Source organism: Dasypus novemcinctus, chromosome 2, assembly GCF_030445035.2.
Source record: "Dasypus novemcinctus isolate mDasNov1 chromosome 2, mDasNov1.1.hap2, whole genome shotgun sequence".
Taxonomy (NCBI): Eukaryota; Metazoa; Chordata; class Mammalia; order Cingulata; family Dasypodidae; genus Dasypus; species Dasypus novemcinctus.
This window is the reverse complement of record NC_080674.1, coordinates 60,335,211-60,362,932: the sequence shown is the minus strand read 5'-3', so window position 1 is coordinate 60,362,932 and position 27,722 is coordinate 60,335,211. Positions and strand designations below refer to the sequence as shown.

At 41.4% G+C, this 27,722-nt stretch overlaps 1 protein-coding gene and 1 long non-coding RNA gene across 4 annotated transcripts in view; one reads left to right on the top strand and one right to left on the bottom strand.

Annotated features, from left to right (window-relative positions):
* Nucleotides 1-27,722, top strand: part of PDE4D (phosphodiesterase 4D) — a 1,544,760-nt gene that overhangs the window by 699,959 nt on the left and 817,079 nt on the right. The gene's annotated exons all lie outside the window — the stretch shown is intronic.
* On the bottom strand, nt 16,913-26,413 carry LOC105746162 (uncharacterized). The gene is made up of 3 exons (XR_001118629.4): nt 26,301-26,413; nt 18,927-19,060; nt 16,913-17,677 (listed from the first exon to the last, which is right to left on the bottom strand). It is a non-coding gene; the product is annotated as an uncharacterized lncRNA (long non-coding RNA).

Genomic DNA, 27,722 nt, shown 5'->3' with positions numbered 1-27,722 from the left:
TTACAAAATGTCAGTAGGCCCCCTGCCTCTGCTCTCATGTCTCTTCTAAATTTATACCAGAGAAACACACATCATTTCCACCCGTTGAGTCACTCTTATCCATGGGGAAAAGATGGAATGAATGTGACATTCATTGGTTCAAATCTCCCAGTTAGATAAAATTATACATTAAAAGTCATGAGCACTTGGGGTCTTCTGCCCTCATTTCTCATTCTTATGGCCAATCTTCCCAATGGGTCAAGACCTGAGCACAGGTGGTGTTGTTTTCTTGGTCCCCCTCTTATGACTCTCAGCTAGGCAAGAAGGAGGCCTCAATTTATTGTACAAGAGATGAGATAAGTGTCCTTAACCTTGCTGCTGTCCCAGGGCCAGGACTTGAGGGAGAGTACTCAAAAGCCTGATTCTGGCTGTGGGTCTCAGCCCTGATACAGTTGTTACAGGTTCAAACTCACAAGATGCAATAGGCTTTAACTTAATACTCTGCTTGTTTAACTTTATAGACATATACAGGACAAGGGTTACAACTGGTAAAGCTTCTTGGTGTCAACAGGAGGCCCAAGAACATAGTCGGGTACACAGCTTCTTTTCTCCCTTGCCCATAGGGAGAGGGTGTGGCTGCCACAAGAGCCAAGATATGTGGGGGTCACCTTGACACCAAGAAGCTGAGTCCTTGGTTTCCATCCAGCTTTTCAGAACCATTCGATGTACAGAAGACGAGGCTCATTTGCCCACCCCTAGCTCTCTCACCTAGGTGCAGGGACCCCAGAGGACAAGGCAGACCACATTTGTTTCTAAGTGGTGTGAGCGGCAGAAGCTAAGATCATTTTCTTAAGCCTGATGTTAACACTTTACTCATAATGTTCAGACCAGATTTATCAACAATAAAGATGGTATTTTAACCCTTATCTGATGCTTTTTGTATATTTTACATTTTCTGATGATGTGGGGCTTCTGAGTTTGGAACAACTGAGACACATTAACGGTGCCCAATTGACACACGTGGATCAATGTACGTCAGATATTTTCCATCTTGCCAATCAGATCTATTAGTTTTCTTCCCATGAGGAATTCTTAAGTGTTACTCTAACCCCGTTACCAATTTAGGCATGGGACAGAAGGCGCCCTCATAGAAATTTAGACAAAAATACAGGGCACCTCTAATTCGATAGTGTAGGTTTGATGCTGTCATAGAGGACCATCAATAGTGCAGTAGGATCCCAAAGGAAGTTGTACCCAAGTTTGTCTGGAGGAGACCTGTTGCCTAGTAAAGTGAGCTGAGATGTGAAGGATGAATAGAATTTTCTAGTGAGATGAGCAGAGAAAGATCATTCCAGACCTGGTGGGGTACCTACCAAGAGGGAGCTAGGCAGTATCACAGAGATCATGGAGAATACAAAAAAAACTGTGGGCCTTCTCCCCTAAATCTATATTTATGTAATTAAATCAGTGCTTTTCCTCACCCAAGGAAATGAATTCACATACTTAGATTTTTGTGTTTTTTTTGTTTTGTTTTTAGGAGGCACTGGGAACTGAACCCAGGACCTCCCATGCTGCTCGCTTGAGCCACATATGTTCCCCTATTTAGATTTTTTAAAGTCCTTAAAATTGTATATAAAGATAGGTATTCAGTCTTTACTGAAAGGTTTTCCAGATATTTCATGATTCTTTGAGCTATACTTTCATTCAACAGATATTTTTTTTTGTGCCTACTATGCTCCAGTCACTGTTCTTTTTATGAGCACAAGGACCACAGCACTGAATAAGACAAGTCGCTGTTCTCACTTATTTTCTAGAGCTGCGCTGTCCAGTACAATAATCACCAGCCACATGAGGCTATTGTGCACTTGAAATGTGGCCAATCCCAATGGAGACTTCAGATAAAAAATAAGAGCATAAAATATCGCATGAATAATTTTTAATATAGATTGCACATTGAAATGGTAATATTTTGGTTATATATATTGAGCTAGGATATATTATTTTAATTATGTTTATTTGATTCTTTTGTTATTTTTTGTGGCTAATAGAAAACTTACAATTACATATGTGGCTCACATTCCTTTTGGATAGTGCTATACTCAAGGGAAGAGTCAGACAGTAAATTAGCTCACAAATAAATGACAAGATGATTTCCCATAGAAATAAAAAACTGGGTGATGCAAGGGAGAGTGGCAGACACCACGTTAAATAAAGCCAAAGAAGGCTTTTCTAAAAAGCAATTTTTGCTGACATATAGAAGATATGCAGGAGGCAGCCTGGTGGATTTCTGTGGGAACAGCATTCCAGGTAAATAGCAAATGCCCCAAGGAATCACTTGTCATCTTCAAAAAAACAAAAAACAAAAAACAAATGCCAGTAGGGCTAAATAGTAATGAGGTAGAGAGAGAATGGTATGAGAAGAGGTCAGAAAGGTAGACAGGGGCCAGTTTATAAAAACTATTTGCAGGTCCTGGGAATGAAATGTGATTTGTTCTAAGTGCAGTGGGAAACCACCTAAGGGTTCCTAGCAGAATGACATGAACTGATTCACATTTTTTAAAAGATCTCTCTATCTTCTCCATGAATAATGGATGGCAAATGAGCAAGCAGAGAAGCAGGGAGACTAGAGGCCATTTCATTATTACTGGCAAAATGTTGCTTGCTTAGACTGGGTATAGCAGGGATGAATCTAAAAAGTGAACAGATATTCAAAACTTATTTTCACCGTCCAGCTTTCAGAATCTTGCTGATGGTTTGGATATGGCAGGAGATGGATAGAGATGGATAAAGGATTTCTCCTAGGATTTTGGCTTGAATTTTAGATGGTGGTGCCATTTACTTATATGGGGAAATTAAGAGAAGAGCATTATTGTGGTAGGGGATAGGTATTCTGTTTCGCCCAAGAGTGTTATTCCTATTAGAAAGTTAAGTAGAAATGTAAGTTAGGAGTTACATACGTAAAAGTGGAGTTTGGTGGGGAAAATCAGAACCAGAGCTATAAATTTGTGAGACTACATTAGTTACTTTAAGCTCTCACCTAATTTATGTTTCATCTGATTGCATCTAACTTCTCGGGTGCTGATATGGTTTTGTATTACCAGCCTCTTGTTGAAACACCCTTCCATTCAAGTCCAGTGGAGTCCATAAAGTTTTACGCAAAGTTGCCAATGTTAATCTTTCCTAGAGAGAAAATAAATCAGCCATGAGGTAGGATCAGAAAAGAGCTTACAGAAAATCCTAGTGTTGAATAGTGGACAGGGGTTTAAGAGGCTGCTTAAGGTTTTCAAACTGAGCCTCTGAGGAAAATGAGAAGCCATCAAACTGGCTGCCTCCTGTTCAGGCTCAAGCTCAGCTGGACAAGCTTTCTGTCCTTCCCTTCTCTCTTGCTTTTTGCAGGCAGTTGGAGATAGACTGAAAGCAGCAGTGTAATTGTTCTTTTTTCCAAGAATGGGAAAAATAAGAGAGCCTAATAAGCAGGAAATCATAAAACGGGTGGGGAAATTGCTTTATTGGCCCTTGACTCAAGTCTACAAATTGGAGAATTATACAGGAAGGCATTAAACAGGGGCATGAGAGATGCAAGTTTTATTTTATTGAACTCCTTTTGAGGGCTTTTTTGAGACCCTCGGGGGTGAGAAGGGATGTAGCAAAGAGCAGTACAAACCTGATGAAGCTTCAGCTGGTCCAGGAAAAGAGCAGAAGACAGCAGCTGTGTAGTTAAAGAAGAGCAGGCAGGCTTTGTGAAGAACCCTCCTCTGTAAGGACAATTGTCCATTCTGTAAGCCCTAGGCACAACTCTTTTAGGTAATACAGGCCAACTGGAAAAATGCTCGTAAGTTGAATGAGGATTTTAGCAGTCGGTCTTCAGCTAAGGAGGGCAATTTCCATCCCCCTTGCTCAACAACCACTTTGGGACCATGGATGCCACTGTGAGGGAGCCTCCGTCAGAGACAGTACCTATTCCTCGAGTGGGATACTTGCAGATGCTGAGCTGTCAATTGACAAAGTTTATTGACGGTGTGCATAGTGTTAGGCCCTGCACGATAAACTGCCAAGGACCCATAGGCACAGATGGGCTTTCACACATAGCTAGGGCAGCTATGGTTTTCATAGTCCCTGCAAAATTATTTATTTGGGCCAAGAGTCTCCTTATAGGGATGAGAACAAATCAATCAATTTATTTCAGTTAGTGCAAAAGTAATTGCAGTGTTTTGTTGTTGAGATTTGTTGTTTGATATTGGCATACATTCTTAAATAAATGTGGTTATGTTATACATCATTTTTATGGGCATTTCTCACTTTGTTTTTTTTTGATAATGACTTATTACTTGCTGTTTATTTTATATTTATTTTAGACTATGGAAATGATGTTAGACAAAAAGCAAATTTGAGCGATTTTCTTATTTGAGCTCATAATGGGTCGTAAAGCAGCAGAGATAACTTGCAACATCAACAACACATTTGACCCTGGACCTGCTAATGAAGATACAATGCAGTGGTGGTTCAAGAAGTTTTGCAGAGGAGATGAGAGCCTTGTAGATGAGGACCGTTGTGGCCGGCCATTGAAAGTTGACAACAACCAATTGAGAGCAATCATCAAAGCTGATCCTCTTAAACTACAGGAGAAGTTGCTAAAGAACTCAACCTTGACCATTCTACAGTCATTTGGCATTTGAAGCAAATTGGAAAGGTGAAAAAGCTCAATAAGTGAGTGCCCCATGAGCTGACTGAAAATTTTTAAAAAATCGTTTTGAAGTGTCGTCTTCTCTTATTCTACACAACAATGAACCATTTCTTGATCGGATTGTGACATGTGACAAAGAGTGGCTTTTATATGACAACCAGTGTTGACCAGCTCAGTGGTTAGACTGAGAAGAAGCTCTAAAGCACTTTCCAAAGCAAAACTTGCACCGAAAAAGGTCATGGTCACTGTTTGGTGGTCTGCTGCCGGACTGATCCACCCACCACAGCTTTCTGTATTGAAATGAAACCATTATGTCTGAAAAGTATGCTCAACAAATTGACAATGCACCAAAAACTGCAATGCCTGCAGCCGGTATTGGTCAACAGAAAGGGCCCAATTCTGCTCCACGACAACGACCTACCACACATTGCACAACCAACACTTCAAAAGTTGAATGAACTGAGTTGCCATGTTTTGTCTCATCCACCAAATTCTCCTGACCTCTCATCACTAACCGACTATCACTTCTTCAAGCATTGGGACAACTTTTTGCATGAAAAAACGCTTCCCAACCAGCAGGATGCAGAAAATGCTTTCCAAGAGTTCATCAACTCTCAAAGCACAGATTTTTACAGTACATGAATAAGCAAACATTTCTTGTTGACAAAAATGTATTGATTGTAATGGTTCCTATTTTGAGTAATAAAGATGTGTTTGAGCCTCGGGACAATGATTTGAAATTCATGGTCCGAAACCCATCTATCCATCTATCTACCTATCTACCTACCTACCTATCTGCCTGTCTAGTCTGTAATGAATATAGAAAACAAAATTAGAAAATAAAATGCAATAATTCTACTCATCTAAGATCATAAAAATGTTTCATTCAATAAAGGGCAGTTTCCATATTTCCTTGGATGTTCATAAAATGCCTCTATATCTCCAATTTTTTCAGTAAAAAGTTTAGCAATATATGCCCTTTTCAATAACACATAAATAAAATAAAGTGATTTCTTTATTATATTACATATGTAGGGACCAGTTTTCTCCTACTCAATATCATATTGTTTTTTTTAAAAGCAAATAAGCCAGCACATATACCTGTCTCTCAAAACCACACATGCATGTACACACAAATCACTGTATGCAATTTATGAGAAACATACTTAAAACTTATTATATAGATGGAAAATAAAGGAATAGGCAAGGAGATATAAAACAGATGTAAACCAAAGCAAGGTAGACATAAAAATGTTAATGTTAGATAAGGTGGAATGCAAAGTTTAAATACCAATAGGATAAAAGGGAACTTATATAATGATACAAGATAAAATGAGGAAGGTACTGCAACTGGCTGCCATATTTTAGTTCTCTTTTTAAGAATTATACAAATCCAAAAAATATTAAGCAACAATTTAAAGGATCTAAATAAGGTAATCCATAAACTTGATAAATGAAATATATTTATTATATATAATACAGATAGATATACAGCTGTCTAAATATATAAAGTGAGAAATTTGAAATAAATAAGCAAGCCATGATTGGTTCAAAATGGAGTTATCTTTTTAAGCCTCACTAACTGCCTTAATATAATATGAGTGTAATCATGTCATTTCCTCTTAAATTTTGTATTTTCAGCAAGTACCATTTTTCATTTGCTTCCTTTGCTAAAATTTAGATGTAGCATTGGAGAATGGCAGTTTAGATATTCTTGGTATATTTTATGCTTTATTATAAGCTCTACCCAAATGATAGAGTAGGTATCTTTTACTGAGATCTTAAACACAAACTTAAATTTAATAATTCAGTGTTAATTTAATACCACTGTGTAAGACATTTGGGGAGGCAAGTACTTCTGAGCCAGTCAGGAGAAGCACATAGAATGGAGAATGGTTTTTATTTTTAAAAACAAAACAACTACAATGTCCCATTAAGACTTTTTCTGACTGTACCTGTCAGAGGAAGAAAAAACTTTCCACTGACTCCCTTGATTGGTAGCTGGTGATATGAGATTACTCTCCAGGCTACACAGGAGACCCATCTGTACGTGGGGTGGGCGGTTTCCAAACTTCAATAAATGAAAAGAAAATGTAGGAAGAGGGGTCTAAAACTCAGAAAAAGTTGCCATCCTCTGACTTGGTTTGTCATGATTTGGGGAAACCTTAAGGGGAATATTTTATTCAGGCACCTAGCAGAGCAGCCCTTTAGGGGCCTTTTGAATAAATGGACAATTAGATTGTGAGTGGGGTGGGGAGACTGGCAGCAGGTCAGAAAGGAGAGTGCACACGCCAAGCAACAATGATGTTGTATTGGAGATTTTAGAAAGTGGAAAAAGGCAGGAAAATGAGATACGAATATAAACACTGCCCAAAGATACTTAAATATTAGTATATTATTTGCACCCATTCATGGCAACCTCACCATCCCCGATAGAATGCAGAAATCGAATCCTCATTTTACACTCAAGGACACTGCTATTCTGACAGGCCAAAAGACTATCAAGGTCAAATGACTATAGAGGGTCACATCACTAGTCTGCAGCAGTAGCAGAAGATGAGCACAAATCTTCTGATTGTAAATCCAACAGGTTTTTTCCAAAACTCCACTATTGCCTCTAGGGAAATTGTCTCAACCTGAAAACAACTCATTCTGCTGCAGCTCTAATTTGCATGCACTACCTTAAAACTTTCTAATTCCTGGTTCTTTGTTACCACCTCCATTCTCATTCTTAATTTCATAGCGATTAAAGGGAAATCTACTACTGTCCATGTACTCTTGCTAAAGGAACTCCCTAAAAAAAAATTTTTTTTTCCGCCTCAGGTTTTCATTTAACTTGCAGTATAATCATATTAGTGAGAAAGATTTTGTACTGTCATACTGGCATCAAACATCAATTTTCTCCCTCTCCCCAAAAAAGAAAAAAACAAAGAAAGACATGTAAATCACCTGATTTTACAGAATAGTATACAAATCCAGGAGAAAAACTTTGAAAAAATAAGATTTAAGTCATTATCTATGAGTAATAGGTCTGCTTGACAGTTTTGCAGTATGTATAATTCTGATGACAACAGGTTAAAAATAAAATAATTTTCAAAAAGAATGGTAAAACAGCAAAAGTGTGTGAAAACTAGTGGACTTAGAGTCCTTTTGAAAACATGCAGAAACTGACAAGAGATCTGCTAGATACTGCCATTGACCTCACTTGCACCCAAACCTCACCAGGCATTATGGAGGAGAGAATACTCCAAAGAAAAATAAATGCATGAATTCTACCCTTAGGAAACTTACAGTCTGGTGGGTGCAAAACAATTTCACTTCACTTCTTGTAATTGAGAAATGCCTTCGTAATAGCAAAGCTTAGCTGAAAACATCTGTCAATATTACTTATTCATTTTAATGCACTCCGACTTTGTACAAAGTAACTTCTTGCAATACCTACTAATCTGAGGCAAGTATAAATCCAAGTTTTCCCAAATAATCCCTTTCTTCCATTACCTTTTGCTTGCTTGTGTTGAGAATAAAGTCAGCATGAATTACTAATGGTCCTTATAATCTCCCCCATAGTCATCCTTTCTTTTCAGTTTCCATCCTCCTCCACTCCTGCTTCTCTCTCTCTTGTTAACTTTCCTTTCCATTCTCCTTTGCTCCCTTTTCCCCAGGGGCACCAAGGAAATATCTTAATCCTGCTAAGTTTTGGGGATAGCAGTATCAAACCCCACCAAATCTCTATGGAGAGTGTAAGAACCAGAACTGGTTTCTATTTGTGTTCTTGTATTAATGAGCAGAAAGGTTCAGTTCTGCGGTGAGAGAGCCTTTGCCACTGATGGCTTTAAAATCATGCAAAGGACTTCCCAATTTACAGCATTTGGGCTTGGTCCCTGGTTGTGCTCTTCCCACCATTTAGCTGGGGGAGGGAGACAAGCAAAGTCAATTCCCTAGAGACCATCAGGGCCAGGATGCCCAGATAAGATTTTATTGAAAGGTAGAATTGTTGAAATGTCTTTTCTTATATTCTGTTTATGACTTTCAATAATAATAGTAATAGTGTAGTTGCAGTAGTATTGGCTATGTGTCAGGCATTGGAGCATGTGCTTTACATGTGTGAACTCATTTAAACCTTCCAGCACTACAGTGAACTGTAGGTGATTATTGCTATCATTTCACAGCTGAGCAAAGAGGCATGGGGTCTGAGTGACTTGCCCAAGCTCCCATAGTTTGGCAGTCATCAGTTGCATATTCATCCCTGTAAGAGAATGTTATTTCCCAAAAGTACTTAGGGCACAGTCTCACCTGCTTCTGAAGACAAGACCTATTGCATCTGGATTTGTTCCATCCCTAAACCTGAAACCAGGGGTTCCTTTGAACAAATCTTAGCTTCATTCAGCTCTCTGCTCACCTGAGACCACCCTTCTCTATCTTTCTCCATCCCTTTATCCTGCTTGTTTTTCCTCTGAGCATTTATCACATTTGATCTCATAAATATTTACTAACGCATTAACGTGTTTATTGCTCATATGCTCAATAGCAGTAGGGACCTCTTACTATTATTGTATTCCAAATACCTAAGACAGTGCCCCATGCGATAGGTGCTCAGTAAGTATTTGCTGGAGAATCAAGAGATAATGGTCCCCTTTACACACCTATGTACTGGAAAATATGTGTGACCTAAAATGAGAGAGAAGAACCTGTGTCCATGTAATCTTCCAAACATATTGAGCTACCCTTTGCTTTTGAGTAAATGCGTGGCCCTTTCACCTAGGCACTCTAGATGTCCTGCTAACCACCTCTGGAGCTTCTCCAGGGAGAGCACAGGAGTAGGAGGAGTTGCACACCAGTCCTGCCAACTGTGGGGAACACCTGAGAGATGAAGGTGCTGTGAGCAGGGTGGGCATGGAAAAGCTGGAGGGACAAGAGGTGTGCACTCGACGGATCGTTTGTCCTCTGACCATTTACCTCTGTGCCGACAAGAAGTTGCCCTTTACCAATTAATATTGGCTTCACATTCAGAGACCATGCCTCTGTCTGCTTCTTGCTTACAAGCATGTTGAAGATCTAGAAATATGTTTATTTTGGTGACATGGAGGGTCACTTCTACCCATGGTGCCTCTTGGCTCAGCCTCCTATAAGAGGGGAGAGCTCATATAATGCTCATATAATGAGGGTAGAACGTTTATCTCATTCAAGCCCTCTTTCCCCAGAACCTAGCCCAAAGTAATAAATAATAGTCAGTTGAAGGAATGGTCCTAAATCACTCAATGAAGAGGGATCGCATTTTATCACCATTTTACAGATGAGAAAAATTAGTGGATTTGACAAGTTAATGCAAAGGTAGAGGCAAATATTAAAATGAAATCAAGGTGTCATGATTCATAAAACCTTTCTGTAATTGAGGACACCTAAATATAAACTTCTGGGTATTTATTTTGTCCCAATATATTCCAAGTACCTAGGACAGTGCCAAACATGGGAATTACTTAAGAGAGATCTGGATGAATTGAATGAATGAGTGAATGAATGAATGGAATTCTCAAGATTTTCCTCAACGTATACCTCACATGATACTCTGCAATGCCTTCATTCATGAGAGGTCTTTCAGTCTGTATTTGAATATGTTCAGTATGAAGGAAAGCAATAGTGTTTTAGGGATGACATTTCCATGTTTTCTCAGTTCTAAATGTTGAAAGCTATTTTTGTATGTTTGGAAAGTTTCACAGTATTTCAAAATTTTTGCATTAAAAACCTATTTCAGGGCTTCTTATTCATGAAAAATGTTGAAAGGACAAGGCTGAGGGCAATCACATGACACTATTAGAGAGCTCTTATCAAACTGAAGTGAAGCCATAGTTGTACAATCAGGCATGGCTATACTTACCTGTGCTGTCATCCAGATTTCCTTCTAGTTGGTCTTTGGGCATATCCTGTGAGAATGTATGAAATGCCTTGCTGAAATTCCCTCCATCCAGGTCTGTAGCATTCTTCTGGCCACTGGTCTGATAATTGTATCCGTAATAATAGCTGACAAGTCCTTTCCATCTATTAACACATTTAATCCTTATGACCTTAGGTGGTAGGTACTATTATTATGCCCTTTTCACAACTGAGGAAAGTAAAGTAACTTGGCCAAGGTCACACAGCTAGGAAGTAGTAGAGCTAATGGAGATGCCAACAGTGTAGCCCTGAGCCTGTGCCCTTACCCACAACACTGTAGGGTGCATTCCGTTTTCACCATGGATCAGCCCAACTCCCTCACAGCATCACTTTATCCTCTCCATGTTCAAAAGACATCTGCTAATTAGTTCTGAAATGTTTTCAGGGGCCAGTGTCAAAATCACTCATGATATAATTTCAGGGATTCATCTTTCCCTCTTTCGCACTGTGTAAGATTATTCCTGAGTGAGGTCCTTTGTCCACTCTTGCCTGTTCTCCAATTCCTGTGGTGTATACCATCTTCTCAGCTTCTCAGTCCCCTAAGAATGTGTCACTCATGAGGTCCAGGTGACTTGCTCCATTATTTCTGTTTTTTTGTTATTCTTTATCCCTAGATCACTACCATACTTCTTTCTTACATTGAGGAATTTCCCCAAGGATGTGTATTTCCTTGATACACAATGTTATAGTATGAAAATCTCCTGTTTGCAATGTTAACCAGACTCTGCAAATATAGGTAGATATCTAAGACAATATACACTGGTTTTAGCCACCTTCCTAATAAATTACTAGGGCATATCTCTTCCACATGCATTGCTGTTGTTTTTCTCTCTGCTACAAAATCCTCCATTTTACCTATTAATCTGAACATTTTTTCCTCCTTACCACATTTTCAGCCTTGAACTCCTGTGATTAGATTGGTTATTACATCTCCAAACAAACGCAGGCTTTCCAGCTTTGTAAAGTGCAGCCTGTCCCCAGTAGAGAGCCCAAAGCACCCTGCATGAAGTGAAATTCCCTTCTGTGGCAGAAGATCCAGTTTTCTTTCATCAAAGAGATGAAAACACACTTTATGCCCCCCCCCCCCATGTTTCCTGTGTAGTCCATTATAATCTCTGGATATGCTTCCTAAGTTTCTTTTATTGGCACCATTTGCTCATCTGTGACTTACTAGAAATGGCTAGCAGGTGGCAATTTTGTCATATTTGAGACATGTGTTTTAGGAAGCTGGCATGCCTCTTGGCTGGTCAGAGACACATCAAAATTCCATAGAGTTGGCACTGTCCTCTCTATATGCCTTGTGGAAGAATACTATAGATCTAGTACAGGAGTCACCAAACTTTCCTGTAAAGAGTTTGTGGGATTAGGGTTTTAGCAGTTTGATATGGTTCATGAATTCCAAAAATAGATATTGGATTATGTTTGTAAACTGGCCTGTACCTGAGCATAATTAAGTTATAATCAGGGCTTTGATTGGGCCATGTCAGTAGGGTGTTGAGTCCCCACCTCTTGGTGGGTGGGGACTCACAAATGAAAGACATGACAAAGAACAGAGTTAGAGTTTTTTAGTTGGAGTTTTTTGATGCTGGAGTCTTGAGCTGGAGCCCCAGGAAGTAAGCACACAGAAGAGCTTGGTTTTGAGGAAAGAGAAGAAAGCCCTGGGAAGAGAGGACTCCTGAGCCTGGAGAGAAGCAAGCCTTGGGAAGAGAGGAACCAGAAGCCTGAACCATTGCAGATATTGGCAGCGATCTTGCTCCAACACTTGGCAAAAGACTTTGGTGAGGGGAGTAACTTATGCTTTATGGTCTGGTAACTGTAAGCTTCTACCCCACATAAACACCCTTTATAAAAATCAACCAATTTCTGGTATTTTGTATCAGCACCCTTTGGCTGATTAATACAGGGTCTCTGTCACAACTTCTCAACTCTACTATTTTAGCATAAAAGCAGTCCTAGACAATAAGTAAATGAATGGGTATATCTGTGTTCCAATAAATTTTACAAAAGAGGCAGCAAGTGGAATTTAACCAATGAGTTCATAGTTTGCCAACCTCCAGTGTTAGGAAGGAAGAGGAGGGTAAAAGAAATAGACACAGAGCAGGTGAAAAGAATCACTAACCACTTCTCCAACTCTACTTACTGACTGATTTTGTGAGTCCAGTAATACAGGAACTAAATAATATCCTGTTTGTAGGGATTTTAATCTCTCATATTAATCTTGTGCCAAAATATCTAGGTTTGTTATTTTCTGTGTTATTTTTTCCTTTCTTTGTATTTCAGATGATTAGATATAATTTTTAAAATAGTTCGGCCACATATGAGATACATTAAGAGACCCACAGTGCTCCCCAGAGGCCACGATGATGGTTGCAGGCAGAATAGAGAGTGCTTTCCAACAAGATGGTAAATGTCTAGGATTGAGTTGAGACTGGGAAGAACAGAGCACCCTATCCTGGCAGGAATGGGCCAAGCATTGGCAACCTTGAAAAATCTGCAATTGGATTTTATTGATGTATTTTCCTGTACAGGCCTGCAGGTTTTCCACATTGCTTTTCTGAGTGTAGCATTTTTTTTTTCTCTCCTAGACTCTTAGTCTAATGTTCTTGCCATCATGTGAAAAAAGCAAAAACTGAGAAGACTTGAAAATAATTTCTGTCTGGTTTAGGCATTCTTTTCCTCTTTGTCTGTTATCAGCGAATGAATCCACCTTGTTGAATGAAAATGGCATTAAAATGGATTTTCATTCCCTGGGTAGAGTAACCAATGGCAGATACATACCTGTGTGTGTTTGTGTGTGACCATGTGTGTGTACACAGATGTGCACATGCAAGTGGACAGTGAAGGGAATTAGTTGGGGAGGAAGACACTAAAGTTGATAACAGTAAGTAATCACCACCATGTGCAGTCTGTGCACACATAGAGACATTCTAACCACAGTCTTATGGGAGGATTGATGGTATTGATGAAGCAAAGGCCGGAACCAATGCAAAATCCACCTGCTTAGCAATCCTTGCGATGCTCTCTGATAGTTCTGAGGAAGACAGCCATGATGGGTTTCTGCTTGAGAGCCTTTGGACCAACACTAAGTGAACACCCAGAGTCACTTGCATAGGGACATTAAGTGCTGAGACACAGATCAGAAAATCTTAGCAGCAAACTTCACAGGTGGAAAGGAGACAAACCAGAATTTAGGAATATTACTTTGTGTCCCAGTTTAAAGGGAACATTGCTGCCTGACCAGGCACAAGATTGGGACATGGGTTTCCTTTAACCCAGCTGGATTCAAAGGTTGCCCTCAGGCATCCCTTCTATTGCATACATAATCTCAAGTGAGGAGGACAGATAATATCAGTTTGTGCTCCAGGCTAAAGACAAGAGATAACGTGATTTTCCACTGTCTGTAAGAATGCCTTTTATTTATAAACCATATTGTTTAAAAAATTCCTTCCACTTGATTTTGAGGGTCTCCCAAAGCATTGAAACCAAGTGTGTGAATTCATAAATAGGATTGTGACCAGCCTTCTGAGGTGCTGTGTATCACTCAGGAACTTTTGGTACCTGAAGGGCACTTAGTTGAAGGTGTCTAGTAGATGAAGGGAGATGTGATTTCAGGGATTGAGATGTGGATTTCAGGTTCATCTCCAAGGCTGAAATTATGAGTGGATGGGATCATGGACATGGAGAGAGAAAAGAGGATAGAGCCCTCTAGAACGTTTACAGTTAAGGCTTAGGAGAAAATAGGATAATCTAAAAATGAGACCAAAATAGTACTGTCAGAAAGAGGCGGGGTGATGTAGGGCTGAGCAAGGTCACAGATTTGAAGTCCCAGGGCCAAGTCACTTGACTCGCCCTAGTCCTGATTCTCGAGACTTGGGCTTCTTGGGCTTCAAATTCTTCAGTTTTAAAAGCTAACAAATAGGAATTAGAGGGAATTTCTTATACTGCAAAGCACTTTCACGAATAACACATTGTCGACATCCCTAACAAGTCAGTGAGGTAGGATAATTGCCACAGATTTGCAGGTGAGAAAATGTAATCCTGGAAATACTGTGACTCTTGTCCAGGGACACATCATTAGGTAGCGGCTGTACAAGGGCTCAAACCTAGACCTTCCCCGGGGACAGCTCGCACAGCTTTCATTCTGCTCCCTTGCCTCTTACAGCTAGATGGAGGTTAGCCTGAAATAGGAGGAGAAAGCCTGGGTGAGGGTGTGTGCGTGACTGCTCACTGCCTGTCTGAGCTCAGGCAGAGTGTGGCTGATGCCACGGAATCATGTCCTGGGAATCTAAGTACACCCAGTCAGGGAACTTGAAAAAAGTAAAAGAGGCTTGAAACGTCCACTGTGGAATACTGTAAAAGAGAGTTCTTTAGGGATGATTGAAATGATTGCTGAGAACACAGCTAAGTGGAACAGAGGACAAGATAATATCAGTGAGCTTGGAACTTTTTGGGGCGCATCCCCTACAGAAATCAGTTGAACAAAAATGGGGAAAGTAGGATGGTGGCTAAGAGAGTCGAGTAAAAAAAATAAAGAAAATGAGAGGTTAGGAGGCTCTCTGATCAAACTAAAATTCTCCAAGTTAGTTCATGTTTTTCCATAAATAATCTACATCGTATGTTTTTTGGCACAGTACAAAATTTTCAAGACATTCTGGAACAAATTCACATTTTCCTGGCTTTTATCTTCCTTTGCTTCTGCTGTGTCACTTTCTTTCTCTCTTCCTTCTCCTTGGGATGCCTGCTCTAATCCTTCGCCTTCCTCCACCTTCTCTGGTCTCCATTTTAATCCCTTTATACCTTCATCTAAAATCGACTTCACTTATACCACTTTATTATGTCAACCCCTGTCCCATTGCGTGTTCAGGAAAAGAGGCCCACGTGCAAGTTAGTCCATTTACATTTTGAGACAGATATATCTTCCAGCATTGTGCAAGGTCAGTAAACTTAGAAATCATTCTTGAGTTTTCCACTGTTGTCCAAACCAACATAATTGTATAAAATGAAAAATGTGCCAATTAAAACAATACAAATAACCATGAATGTCTCAGTTTTTATTCTTAAAAAAAAAAAGGGAAAAGCCGATGGCCATGAGAAGGGAAGGATATGGCAAAAAAGACCGTGCGTTTGCAGACTAGATGGTGTCTACCACCACCATCTGAGGCGTGCAGACACGGAACGCTGCAGCAGTGGATGACAGTGGAATCCCTACTGGCCAGAGCAAAAGGTGCCTGGTTCAGGGTTCTATAGAGCTGTGCAGGCCGTGCCCCTAGAGGTTTTCAATCCCTATTGAAGCACCTTTTCATCCAAGTTTCCAGGAGAAAGGAATCATCATTTTAAATTCTGTGCAGTACTTAACACTTGGAGGAAACCGATGTATGTTAATTTTACTTAGAGTGTCCAAGGAAAATAAATACAAGGTAAATAAAAACGAGTAGGGCAAGAAGCAGATGTGGTTCAAGGGACTGAGTTCCTCCTTCCACATGGGAGGTCCTGGTACCTCCTAAAAACAACCAGCACACAACAAACAGACACAGCAAATGCAAACAACAAGGGGGTGGGGAGAAATAAATAAATTTTTAAAAGGAGTAGGGACCCTTCTGTTGCCTATCCTACTTTTGGATTGCCAGTAACTGGATAAAGTTTGAACACCACTGCTTAATGGTTAATTGTAAAGCTGTGAAGAGAGTCTGATCTTTTTCTAATTGAGAGGCATTTTTATGTTAGACCATTCCATTCTGGGTTAAATGGAGTCCTGGTTTGATATTTCTAAGAATTGAGCGCCACCTCCTGGCTACTGTAAGGATTGCTGAACAGCCCTGCCGAGTAGCATGTGTTTTCTTGATGATTCTTAGCCAAGCCGTGGGATTTTTAAATTATCTTTCAGGTTCGAAAGTATAATATTCACCTAAGGGTTCAAATGACTTCAGGGAAATCCCTTTCTCTCCTCCCAAAGAGTACACAATTTTTATGCAAGCTGTACCCCTGTACCTAGTGTGAGCTAATCTTAAAATAATAAAGTAATCTCCTAACACAACCTAGCAGGTGAAGAGTTTGTAGGGAAGACTCATTGTGCTTCTCTGACCCTGCATCTCAGACTGGCGTGGGTCAGAGCTGTGAAAAGAACCTCGCTGGAATTGAATTTTGGCCTTCCTCAGTGGGGGAGAAATTATACAGCTCTTTGTAAAAGATTAATGACTAAAATCGGGCCTTGATACAAAATCCAGCCTAGGCTCCAACTGTAGAGTCTGGAGACACATAAAAGACACATATGTGTTCAACTTTTCAGCACACTGTCATAATCCAGATGGGCCATTTTATTTCCTAAAGTGCCTCTCTTTTGTGAAATTGAGCAAAGAGCAAGTATACAGTATCCCCAAAGTATTCCTCTTTGGTGAAATTGAAAATATAGTATTAATTCATGGTGAATTTGACAGATTTCTTGAATTAGTGTGATATTGTCTTCATATTCCTGAATTTCTTTTCTTCTTTACTGCAAAATTAGTGCTTGAAAATGGTTTCAATAATTAAGAAATTAGAATCAGATTGAAAAGCTTTTACACAACTAACAAAATGATTTTGCTTTTTTATTACCTAGAAACAACAGTAAAGGCTTCTGAGTCCAAACTTACACGGGTCCACATCAGTTGCTTGGGCTTACGTTCGATGTGTTTCTCATAGTTTTGAAAATTGTGGTGCTGTATGCTAAGTAGCTAGAATAGCTTGACTGTGTCTGATGCAAACATCTCAAAGTCCCTTCTTTAATGGAATGAATACTGTCATTAGCAATGGCCACTTTTCTAGGCCTGAAGGCACCTAGTGAGTACATGTACCTGAATTTTCCTCTTTCCATGAAGTACATGTGCATCTTAAATTTCTAAATTACGGAGTGTGGACTGGTGTGGAATGTGTGCTGTATGGTACATCGTGGGAACACATATGCAGGCACAACAAAGACTTGCAGCAAATCACTGCTTTATTACTTACAGAGCATAGAAGGATCTGAAGGAGCAGGGGAAGAGATCCCACCATGGCTGCACCGGTCAAGGTTGGTGGATGGCAGCTCCACATGCCTCATTTTCCTATCTGAGAGGAGAGACAAATCTGGGCTGCCAAGGGCAGAGTATTTATACCACCCCCAAGGAGTAGGGCCCTGCCACTGAGAGTTCCCACCCTGGTAAGCAGCTGGGGCTTTCTTTACACCTTAAGTCTCCCCCATGCTGCAGAATGGAAACATACAGAAATACCTGCACCTAAGAAAAACAGAGAGGGAGAGGCATAGGCCAGGGCTGGGCTGGGCTTGCCTAAGACTTCCCCAGCCTTCTACCGCTCCGCCTTTCAACCAGCCATAGCCTACTCCTCCTTTATTATCTTGCACAGCATGTGCCCACCCCCCACCTCAGACTCAAAGGCAGGGATGGGAGGGGCCCACTGGCCTGTGGCTCTCAACTAGGCTGATCGTAAAGGTTTGGGAACACCAGTAGGTGCAGCACCTGAGGAGGGCTTCACCTATTCGGACCAAGACTCCAAGCAAGTGATCAGGCCTGATTGGAGTAACGACCACATCCAACTGCAGAGTTTCACATTGAACCTCTTTGCAGCCAGTGGACTTGCCGCTGGATTTTTTTCTTTCACCTTTATCATCAATAAATATATATTATTTATTATCCATTATAGCACAGTTGTGAGGGTCTCAACTACCCCAACAGTTTAATTTTGACTTTTATTCCCAAGTCTTCAGTCATCATACCTGAGGCTTTTTGTAAATTGTATATCCAAGATCAAGATGAGAAACAAACCACATAGCATGAAAATGGAAGATCTGAAGAACAGATTTTAAATGAATTTCTTGAGGGCACTGATTTTATCCACAATTTCAACCCAGGAAAAAGTGCTTATTTTCCCCATGGTGAATTTTCAGTAATTGAATAATTAAGAAAAGGGTCGAGTTTGAAATTCATCCCATTCCACAGATTTGCTTTCTGGGAAAATGATATATCCTTTTTAAAAGAAACACAGATCTCTACTAAATCCACCAAATGTTCAAGCTAGGATATATTGATTAAGACTCATCTGGTTGCAATCAACATAAACCAAATTCAGTCTAATTTAGGGGGGGGAAGAGATTTTATTGGCTGGTGTGATTTGTAAGTACAAGGATATAACTGTTTCAGTCCTATGTGGAGCTGAAATGCCACCCAGACTCTTTCACTTTCGCTTTCTTTCATAAAAGTCCACTCCGCGAGATAAAGAGAGAGAGAGAAAAAAAAAAGATTTCCCCCAGTTCCACACTCACAATTTAATCAGCTCAACAATTCCAGAAGAAAGAAATTACCATTTCCATTCCAGCCCAGTGTGGGTCATACTGTTTCCACTCCAGCCCAGTTTGGGTCATATGGCTATGCCCGTACCAATATCTGCAACTGGTACAGGGGCAGGCAGGATGGTGTCCTCTGTCAGTGCCTGCTCCTGTGGTGAGAGGGGAGGGAACAAGGAGAAGCAGAGCCACTTTTATTGAAACCATAAGGCAACATGATTTCTTCTAGGAGAAAGGGACTCTTTCATCAGAAGAAGCAAGAGGCTTGCTGGATGGTCTATATTCAAAGAACTTAGACCTAAAAAGACCTGGATACAGACCCCTCTTCAAATAGACAAAGGCATTACATGATTTACTATGTCAGAGTAAGAATAAGATTTTATAAACTAAGTTCTAGTTCAGTGAAGCCAAAGCCTAGAGGTGGCTATGCCATTTTCCCGCGGACCCACCCAGCTCATCAGTTTTAGAACCAGTAATGGGATCCGAATCTCCAGACTCTTAATTTAGCATTCCTTTAAAACTGTTTATTCTATCAACTACTTTTCACAAGGGGCTTAGAAGCTCTTTATAATTTCTTCCGAGATTCCCTATGTCTAAGTTGATGTAACTTCCAGATCCCTGGATTTCTGGGGCAGGCATTGCTCCCACCTTGCACCTGGTGATATGAATTTAGACAAGTCATTTGACATTTCTACTTGTTTATCTGCCCTACCTAGAACCTGGCTGGTTATGAAAGTGTCTTTAATATAATAAATTATTAGAAAAATTTAAGCAGCAGATTAATTTGCTGCTAAACTTCTCTCTAGGCTTTGTGTTTTTCCATAACGTAGATAGAAAATGCAGCATTTCCCAAATTGACCTGACGATTAAATTCATTTTTTGGTTCCTTTCTTACAACCTACTTTCCTTGGGAATTCTGCCCTGTAAACATGTGCATTTTTAAAAATTATTTCATACACCACACAATCCATCCAAAGTGTAAAATCAGTGTCTCTCAGGATAATCACAGAGTTATACATTCATCACCACAATCAAGTTTAGGACATTTTCACTGTTCCAAAAAGAAAAGCCCCATGTCCCTTCTACCTACCCATTATTGACACTTCCCATTTGTGTGGTATACTTCTTATAATTGATAAAAGAATATTACAATATTACTGTTAACTATAGTCCATAATTTGCATCAGCTGTAACTTTTCCCATACACCAACATATTATTAATACCTTGTGATAGTGACATACATTTGTTCTAGTTCATGGAAGAACATTCTTATATTTGCACTATTAGCCACATTCATCATCCACAACGGGTTTCACTATGTTATACAATCCCATGTTTTGACCTTTAGCTTTCCTTCTAGTGACATATGTGACCGTAAACTTCCCCTTTCAACCACAATCACACACACAATTCAACACTGTTAACTACTCTCACTATGATGCGCTACCATCACCTCTATCCATTTCCAAAGGTTTACAATGAATATTATTAAAAACTGCACATATTAAGCATTAGCTCCCCATTCTCTACTATCATTCTATCTACAGGTAACCTGTATTCTGGATTTTAACTCCATGAGTGTGCTCATAATAACTAGTTCTTATTAGTGAGATCATACAATATTTGTGTCTGACTTATTTCACTCAACATAATGTCTTCAGGTTTCATCCATGTTGTTGCAGGCATTAGGACTTCATTCCTTCTTAGAGCTGAATAACATTCCATTGTGTGTGTGTGTGTGTATATATATATACACACACACACACACACACTAGACTACATTGTACTTATCCACTCATCAGGTAGTGGACACGTGGGTTATTTCCATCTTTTGGCAATTGTGGATAATGCCACAATGAACATTGGTGTGCGGATGTCTGTTCACGTCTCTGCTTTCAGTTCTTCTGAGTATACCTAGTAACAGGATTGTCAGATCATGTGGCAATTCTATTCTTAGCTTTCTGAGAAGTTTCCAAACTGTCTCCCACAGTGGCTGCACAATTTATATTCCCACCAGCAGTGAATAGGTGTTTTTATTTCTTCACATCCTCTTCAACACTTGTAGTTTTCCGTTTTTTAAAATAGTGGCCATTCTAGTAGGTATAAAATGATATCTTATTGTGATTTTGATTTGCATTTCTACTAGCTACTGTGGTTGAGTATCTTTTCACATGTGTTTTAACCATTTGTATTTCCTCTGAAAAAGTGCTTATTCAAGTCTTTTGCCCACTTTTTAATTGGGTTGTTTGTCTTTTTATTGTTGAGTTGTAGGCTTAAATTTATATAGTCTGGATAAACCCATATAGAATATGTGATTCCCAAATACTTTCTCCTATTGAGTAGACTGCCTTTTCACTTTCTTGACAGTTCTTTGAAGCATGAAAGTAATTTTGAGGTCTCTTTTTTCTTTTGTTGCTTGTGCTTTGGGTATAAATTCTAAGAATCCATCAACTACCACAAGATCTTTAAGATGCTTCCCTACATTTTCTTCTAGGTGTTTTATGGTCCTGGCTCTTATATTTAGGTCATTGATTTATTTTCAGTTAATTTTTGTTTAAGGAGTAAAATGAGGTCCTCTTTCATTCTTATGTATATGGATGTCCAGTTTTCCCAGCACCATTTGTTGAAGAGACTGTTCTGTCCCAATTGAGTGGATTTGGCAGCCTTGTCAAAAATCAACCGACCGTAGATGTGTGGGTCCATTTCTGAATGTTCAATTCAAATCCATTGATCATGATTTCTATCTGTATGCCAATACCATACTGTTTTGACCAATGTAGCTCTGTAATATGCTTTAAAGTCAAGAGTCCTCCAACTTTGTTCTTCTTTGCTGTTAGATTTTAGTCACCTCCTGTTTTACCTCCCTGAGGTATTAATCCCTGTGTATCAAGAGGCATTAGCAATAGCGCATATACCTCCTTATTTGGCTAGGAGGAAGTCCAAGACAATGCAATTATCAACACTACTTTGGGTAGAGAGTCTAATGATTTTTTGCTGAGCCTAAAGGGCCATGAAAGATCAATGAGCCTTTTGTCAGTTTCATTATATTGGGAGCTGTTGCCTCCTGACAGGTTGTCTAGGAGTGTGAAAGCAGGATCCTTGCCACCGTCATGGCCCATTTCAGTAGGATGAAGGTGATTCCTTTCCACGTTGCTGCTGAGCCAAATCTGTAGAAAACAGGGGTGAGGATTGGGGGGAGGGGGGTGATGTTAACTATTCCTGGCAGGGTGGTAATGCACCCACCTCCTGTGGGAGACAGTTTTCCCAGCCTATTTACAGTAACTTAGCTTTTCCCTGTAAGACTATCCAGTCTGTCTGCCTCTTGCCCTGAGCTCTAACCTCACCCCTTTCCCACTGATGTGAGCACCTTACCCACATCTTTCAGTCCATTTTCACCCCTTCCTGATAGATGGGAGTTGTTGAGATTCCCTGAAGGTATCCTATGTTGGTTCCCAAGGGTACTGGTGGCCCAACCAGGGGTAGGCATCACCACTGACCTCCAGTATGCGTGTGTCAGAGCCCATGGGTCCAGCCCACTGGCTTGTCATCTCAGTGTGTTAAGCACTTCTAGGCCCACTTGTGCCATCGCACCCCTCCACCTGCCAGACCTAACCTCCCACCATCCTGGGAATCATGTGGAGGGTGTAATGGGGTAAAATTGGGATGGTATAATGATAGTGGCTGACAAGGAGAGTGCCAAGTGGTGTATGCTTGGACCCCTTTTGGGACCAGTCCTTATCATGATGGTTGTGAAGGTGGACATATAGCAAAGCCTGGGTTCCTCCCCCACCCTCCTCCCTTCCCTGTGTTAGGAAGGTGAATAAGTCCATGTTTTTCTTCCAACGGACTGCTGATTTCAGCTTCCAGAGGGCCCAAGAAAAGTGGAAAATCCACCCAGTAAAAGAGTTGTTAGGGTGTTAGGCTTCTTTCTAGGCAGCCATTAAAGTTCTCCACAGTGCTGGCTGCCTGTGGGTGGTGGGTGATGTGGAAAGTCCATCTAATTCCATTAGTCTGGGCCCATCACAGAGTGGATTGTGAAGTAAAGTGGGGTCCTTGGTCAGAGGAGATGTCGTCTGTTCATTGGACACTTTCCATGCCAGAAGTGGTATGTAGTCTGAGTGAGGCAAGGGAAATAGTGGCTGTTGCCCAATGGATGCCAAATGACTTCGGCCTGGTTGATCCATCATTGAACCAACACTGAGCATCTGGTGGAGCATCCTTGAGTTGGGATCCCCAAGGTGCCAACTCAGGGAGGGAAGAAACCTCATCTGGTGTTGCCAAGGATCATTGTTGAGGGGTACCTCCACCACCAATTCATGCATGTGTGTCACTCCCTGGGGCCTGGGCGAGCACAGTCCTGAATGTACCACTTCCACGTGATGATACTCTGTTGTTGGACACTGCCTGGGTGAGTGGATTACCCAGGACTCAGGGCATAATGAAGATTACTGGCCTCAGGAAAACCTGGGTGATCCTTTCCTTTTTCACCAAGGCCCAATAGCACACCAGAATTTGCCTCTCAAAGGGGAGGGGGGATGGGGGCACTGGCTACCTCTGGAGACTTCTTGGTCCTCAAACCCAGAGGTCTGCAAATTCCTGTTGCTCCCTACTTCTGCAGGAGGGACCAGTCAGTGTGGGACCAGGTGGCAAAGACTTGTAACTCAAATGGAGATCCAGGTTCTAAAGGTTCTAGAAGCAGGATGGCTGAAACAGCTGCTTTTACCTCCTTCAGGACCTACTGCTCCTCTTCTGTTCCCCAGTGGAAAGTACCTGCTTTCCACGTCACCTTCCACGTCACCTAATATAGAGGCACTAGGAAGATACAGAGATGGGGAATATGCTGGCACCAGTATTCAAATAGCCCAATCAATTTCCAGGCCTTCTTTTTGGAGGCAGGTACCTCCTCCAGGAGAAGGATGGAGGAAAAGGCACTTCCAGGTCAACAACTGCAAAACCATGATGACTTCTGTGAGCATCACAATGTCTGGGACTGTGGACACCAGTGGTGACACTTCTGCATTCACACACTTGTAGTCAATAGCCACCATAGTCCACATGCCTTTTTCATTGGCCATACCAGGCTATTATAGGCAGAGATCATGGAGTAGAGGACACCTGTACATAAAAAAGTCCTTTAAGAGTTCAGTATGTCCTTTTCTCCACCATAGATGTGGCGTTGCCACTGTTAGACAATGAAGTAAGGAGATATAAGCACTGGGGGTATATATGCTGTCACTTGCCCCAACTTTGGTGGCCAGAATTTGTTGGGATAGGGGAGCATATTCTCGCTGTTGTCACTAGGATATCAATCTATATAATGCATTCACCAGCAGGAAACATGACCACAGGAGTGGCCAAAGAGCTAAAGGTACCAACCCATAGAGTAGCAGTTACCACATGTCCTTATACCCATGTGAAATGCCTGAAACCTCCAAAAGCTTTTTGTCACCAGTTTTTCTCTGAGTCTCTCAGAATGATATTGAACTAGGTACCTGTGTAAAAAGTGCCATAAAGATTTGTTCACTACCCCAAATTGTACACATACTTGGGTGTATGGCCTTCTGTCAGAACCCTTGGCCCCATCCCTAGGCATTTCCAATGTAGTCAAACCTGGGCAAAGAGGTCCTTCCTGGGGACCACAGTCCTCAGTCAGGTCTAAAAGGAGAGGTAGATGTTCAGGATCTTCCTCCTTTTACTGCCTGTACCTAGGGATTGTAGGAATGGGGTCAGGTAGGGGCAGATTGTCCCTGTCAAGCTCATGGCCCTCCATCTAGTTTATATTTTTCCCAAAGTTCTCCTTGCTCTAGTAGCCACAAGAACATAACTTGGGAGTAGGGGCCTTGAGAGGTAGGGGCAGCTACAAACCCATCTTGTGGATCTCAGGACTTGCTGGATTAACAAGTGGGTGCCTACTGCATGCCACTCTGGCTTCTCTCAGTTACTACAGAGGCTACCCTCCTACTCCAAGCAGGTGGTATGACAATAATTGTGGGAAACTGGCTTACCTGTTCCTTATTGTAAATGTTACACCTTTTCTATTGTAGATGTTGCAGTTGTTCCCTATTATTGTAGATGATGTTACAGTTCAGATAGCAAACAGCTGCTCAGTAGTTTCCCAATAAATGCAATGTGGAAACTAGGATTGAGGCTCTCAGCTCCAGAAGCTGTGAGTCCCCTGATCCCATCTTTATCTCCTCTCTTGTGTGGTTCTCTCTATCCTTTTATTTCATAAAGTTCTGTGTTGCCTTCGGTTTGAGCCAACCTACTGCGAGCTGATTGCAGCAAATAATCCCATTACCCCACACAAAGGGGTATGATAAACCTGCTCAGTCCTGTCTCCCAGGGGAAACCTGGGGGTAAGGCAGAGAACCAGCTTATCATCCCACTCAGGAGGCACCTTTCTAATAATACCAACAATGTCCCACCATGAAATGGGAATCTGGTGAGGGACTAAATTCTTCTGACACAGATGGACTACCCAGGGACCATACCCAGTTGTCGCAGTGTGACCAGTTTCCCTCTCATGACTCCAAGTCTTAGTTGGAATTCTATGGAGGTCACCCAGTTTGGGACAAACTTGTCTGACTTCCTCAAGGGGCCAGTCAAACAGGGGCTGTGGCCGTCCATTCTCCCACCCCACCCCACTCCTCTTTCTCCCTTAACTCTAACTGACTAAGTGTTTATTGGAAAATGGGGCTGGGCACGATGCAGCCAAGACTCCTCCATCCAGCCTGGTTGACCAGGGTGGTAGTGGTAATAACCTTATCCTAAAGTCAGGACAGCCACACGAGGAGATCCTCTCCAGGTTTCTGTCCAGACCTGACTTTTATATACCTTATATTCTTCTCCATAAAAGCTCACACTTTTGTATTCACCTCCAGGTCCCCATCTTCTGTTCTAATGCTCTCCAGAATAATGACTGGCCTCCCTATAACCTCAAGATCAGTCTGGGTGGCAAGAATGAGAACAGATATAAAAGGATATAAAAGGCCATGAGCCAGGGGAGGGTATGTCGGTTGATGGAAGTTCCAACCTCATTGATCTCAGCATGGAGCCAGCTAGCCACCTCCCTGGCATGCATGGGGGGTTCTCAAAGTCCCATTTATTGTTGTCCTTCCCCAAAGACAGAGAAAGCACAATCTAGGTCCCTCACCCATGGGTTGATACTTCACTTCAGCCCACAAAGCCATGAGCCCTGTGTTGCCCAAGACACTCCTCTATAAAAGGAATGTGATGATAGGAACTACCAAAGGCTCAACAAACTCCATGCTTCGCTGTGCCTCCAGCTTACTATATCAGGATCTGTGGACCAAGTTGCTCTATGGTGCATCATGGGAACACAGGCTCAAGCACAACAAAGACTTTCAGCAAATGACCGCTTTATTACTTACACAGCACAAGGGATCCTTAAGAGCCGGGAAGAGGTCTCATGGTGGCCGGTCTCCCAAGAAGGCCAACTGCTTGGTTCAGGGTCTGTGGATGGCAGCTCTGCACACCTTACTTTGTGTTGAAGGGGAGAAATAAGTCAGTGCTGCCCAAAGGTGGGGTATTTATACAACCAACCGCAGGAGAGGTGCCCTGCCACTGAGAGTTCCCATCCTGATAAGCAGCTGGGACTGTTTGTTCCAGGTTTAGGGTTTAAGGTACGGTCAGGCTCTTTGATTATACCTAAAATCTCCCCTAGGCTGCAGAATGGAAACATCTACGCATGATAGAAAGGAGGGGTGGGGTTGTAAATGAGAGCTGGGAAAGGCATGTCCAAGACTTCCCCAGCAAGTGGATATGTTACCAGTATGTTTTATAACACTTTTCCCCCAGCAAGAACACTCTCCAATCCAAGAAGACCCCGGGAGATTTAATTAAATTTAGCCTTAGTTCAAAGCTCTGGAAGACAGTTATAGTACTCACTGTCCTTGGTCATGAGACTTCTTTACAGAAGATTTTGGAGTTCATTTGTTTGGAGATGACACTCTTGTGGCAAGCTTTTGCAGGCATTGATGGAATGAGCAGAGTTAGGTAAGATGAAATTATACTCATGAGTAGAGCTTGTTTCACACTGTAAAAATAACGAAGGGATGGCCAAAAGTCTCTGGGTATCTGGGAAGGAAAGAGTCCTTAGAAATTTTTGATGTGTGGCCAGAATAATGGAAACTTATCTGTTCCCCATACTTTTGTCACACACACACAGACAAACATCTTGAACATCGTAATCAGATCAGGATTTAATTGGTTACAATCAGAACTGTGCTTGGGAAGTTCTAAATCTCCCCAGGTGATTGTAATGTGCTGCCAAAGTACTAACAGAGTCTGGGCAAATAAGAACATTTCCCACGCACCAGGAGAGAGCAAAGGGCTCTGGACTAGACAATTTTGTGTGTGTGTGTGTGTGTGTATACATATGTCTTTGTTTTTGTTTTAAGTTACTGGGTCAAGGATTGAAACCAGGACCTCATATGTGGGAAGCTAGCCCTCAGCCACTGAGCCATAGCAGTTCCTGACGATCATATTTTAAAGCAAAAATTCTAGGCATTGAAGCTTAGAGATGGAGAGGGGAAAATAAAATAGGTACTAGGTCAAAGAATAAGACTCAGGGCGGCAGACTTGGCCCAGTGGTTAGGGCGTCCGTCTGCTACATGGGAGGTCTGCGGTTCAAACCCTGGGCCTCCTTGACCCTTGTGGAGCTGGCCCACATGCAGTGCTGATGCGCACAAGGAGTGCCCTGCCACGCAGGAGTGTCTCCCGCGTAGGGGAGCCCCACGCGCAAGGAGTGCGCCCTGTAAGGAGAGCCGCCCAGTGCGAAAGTGCATCCTGCC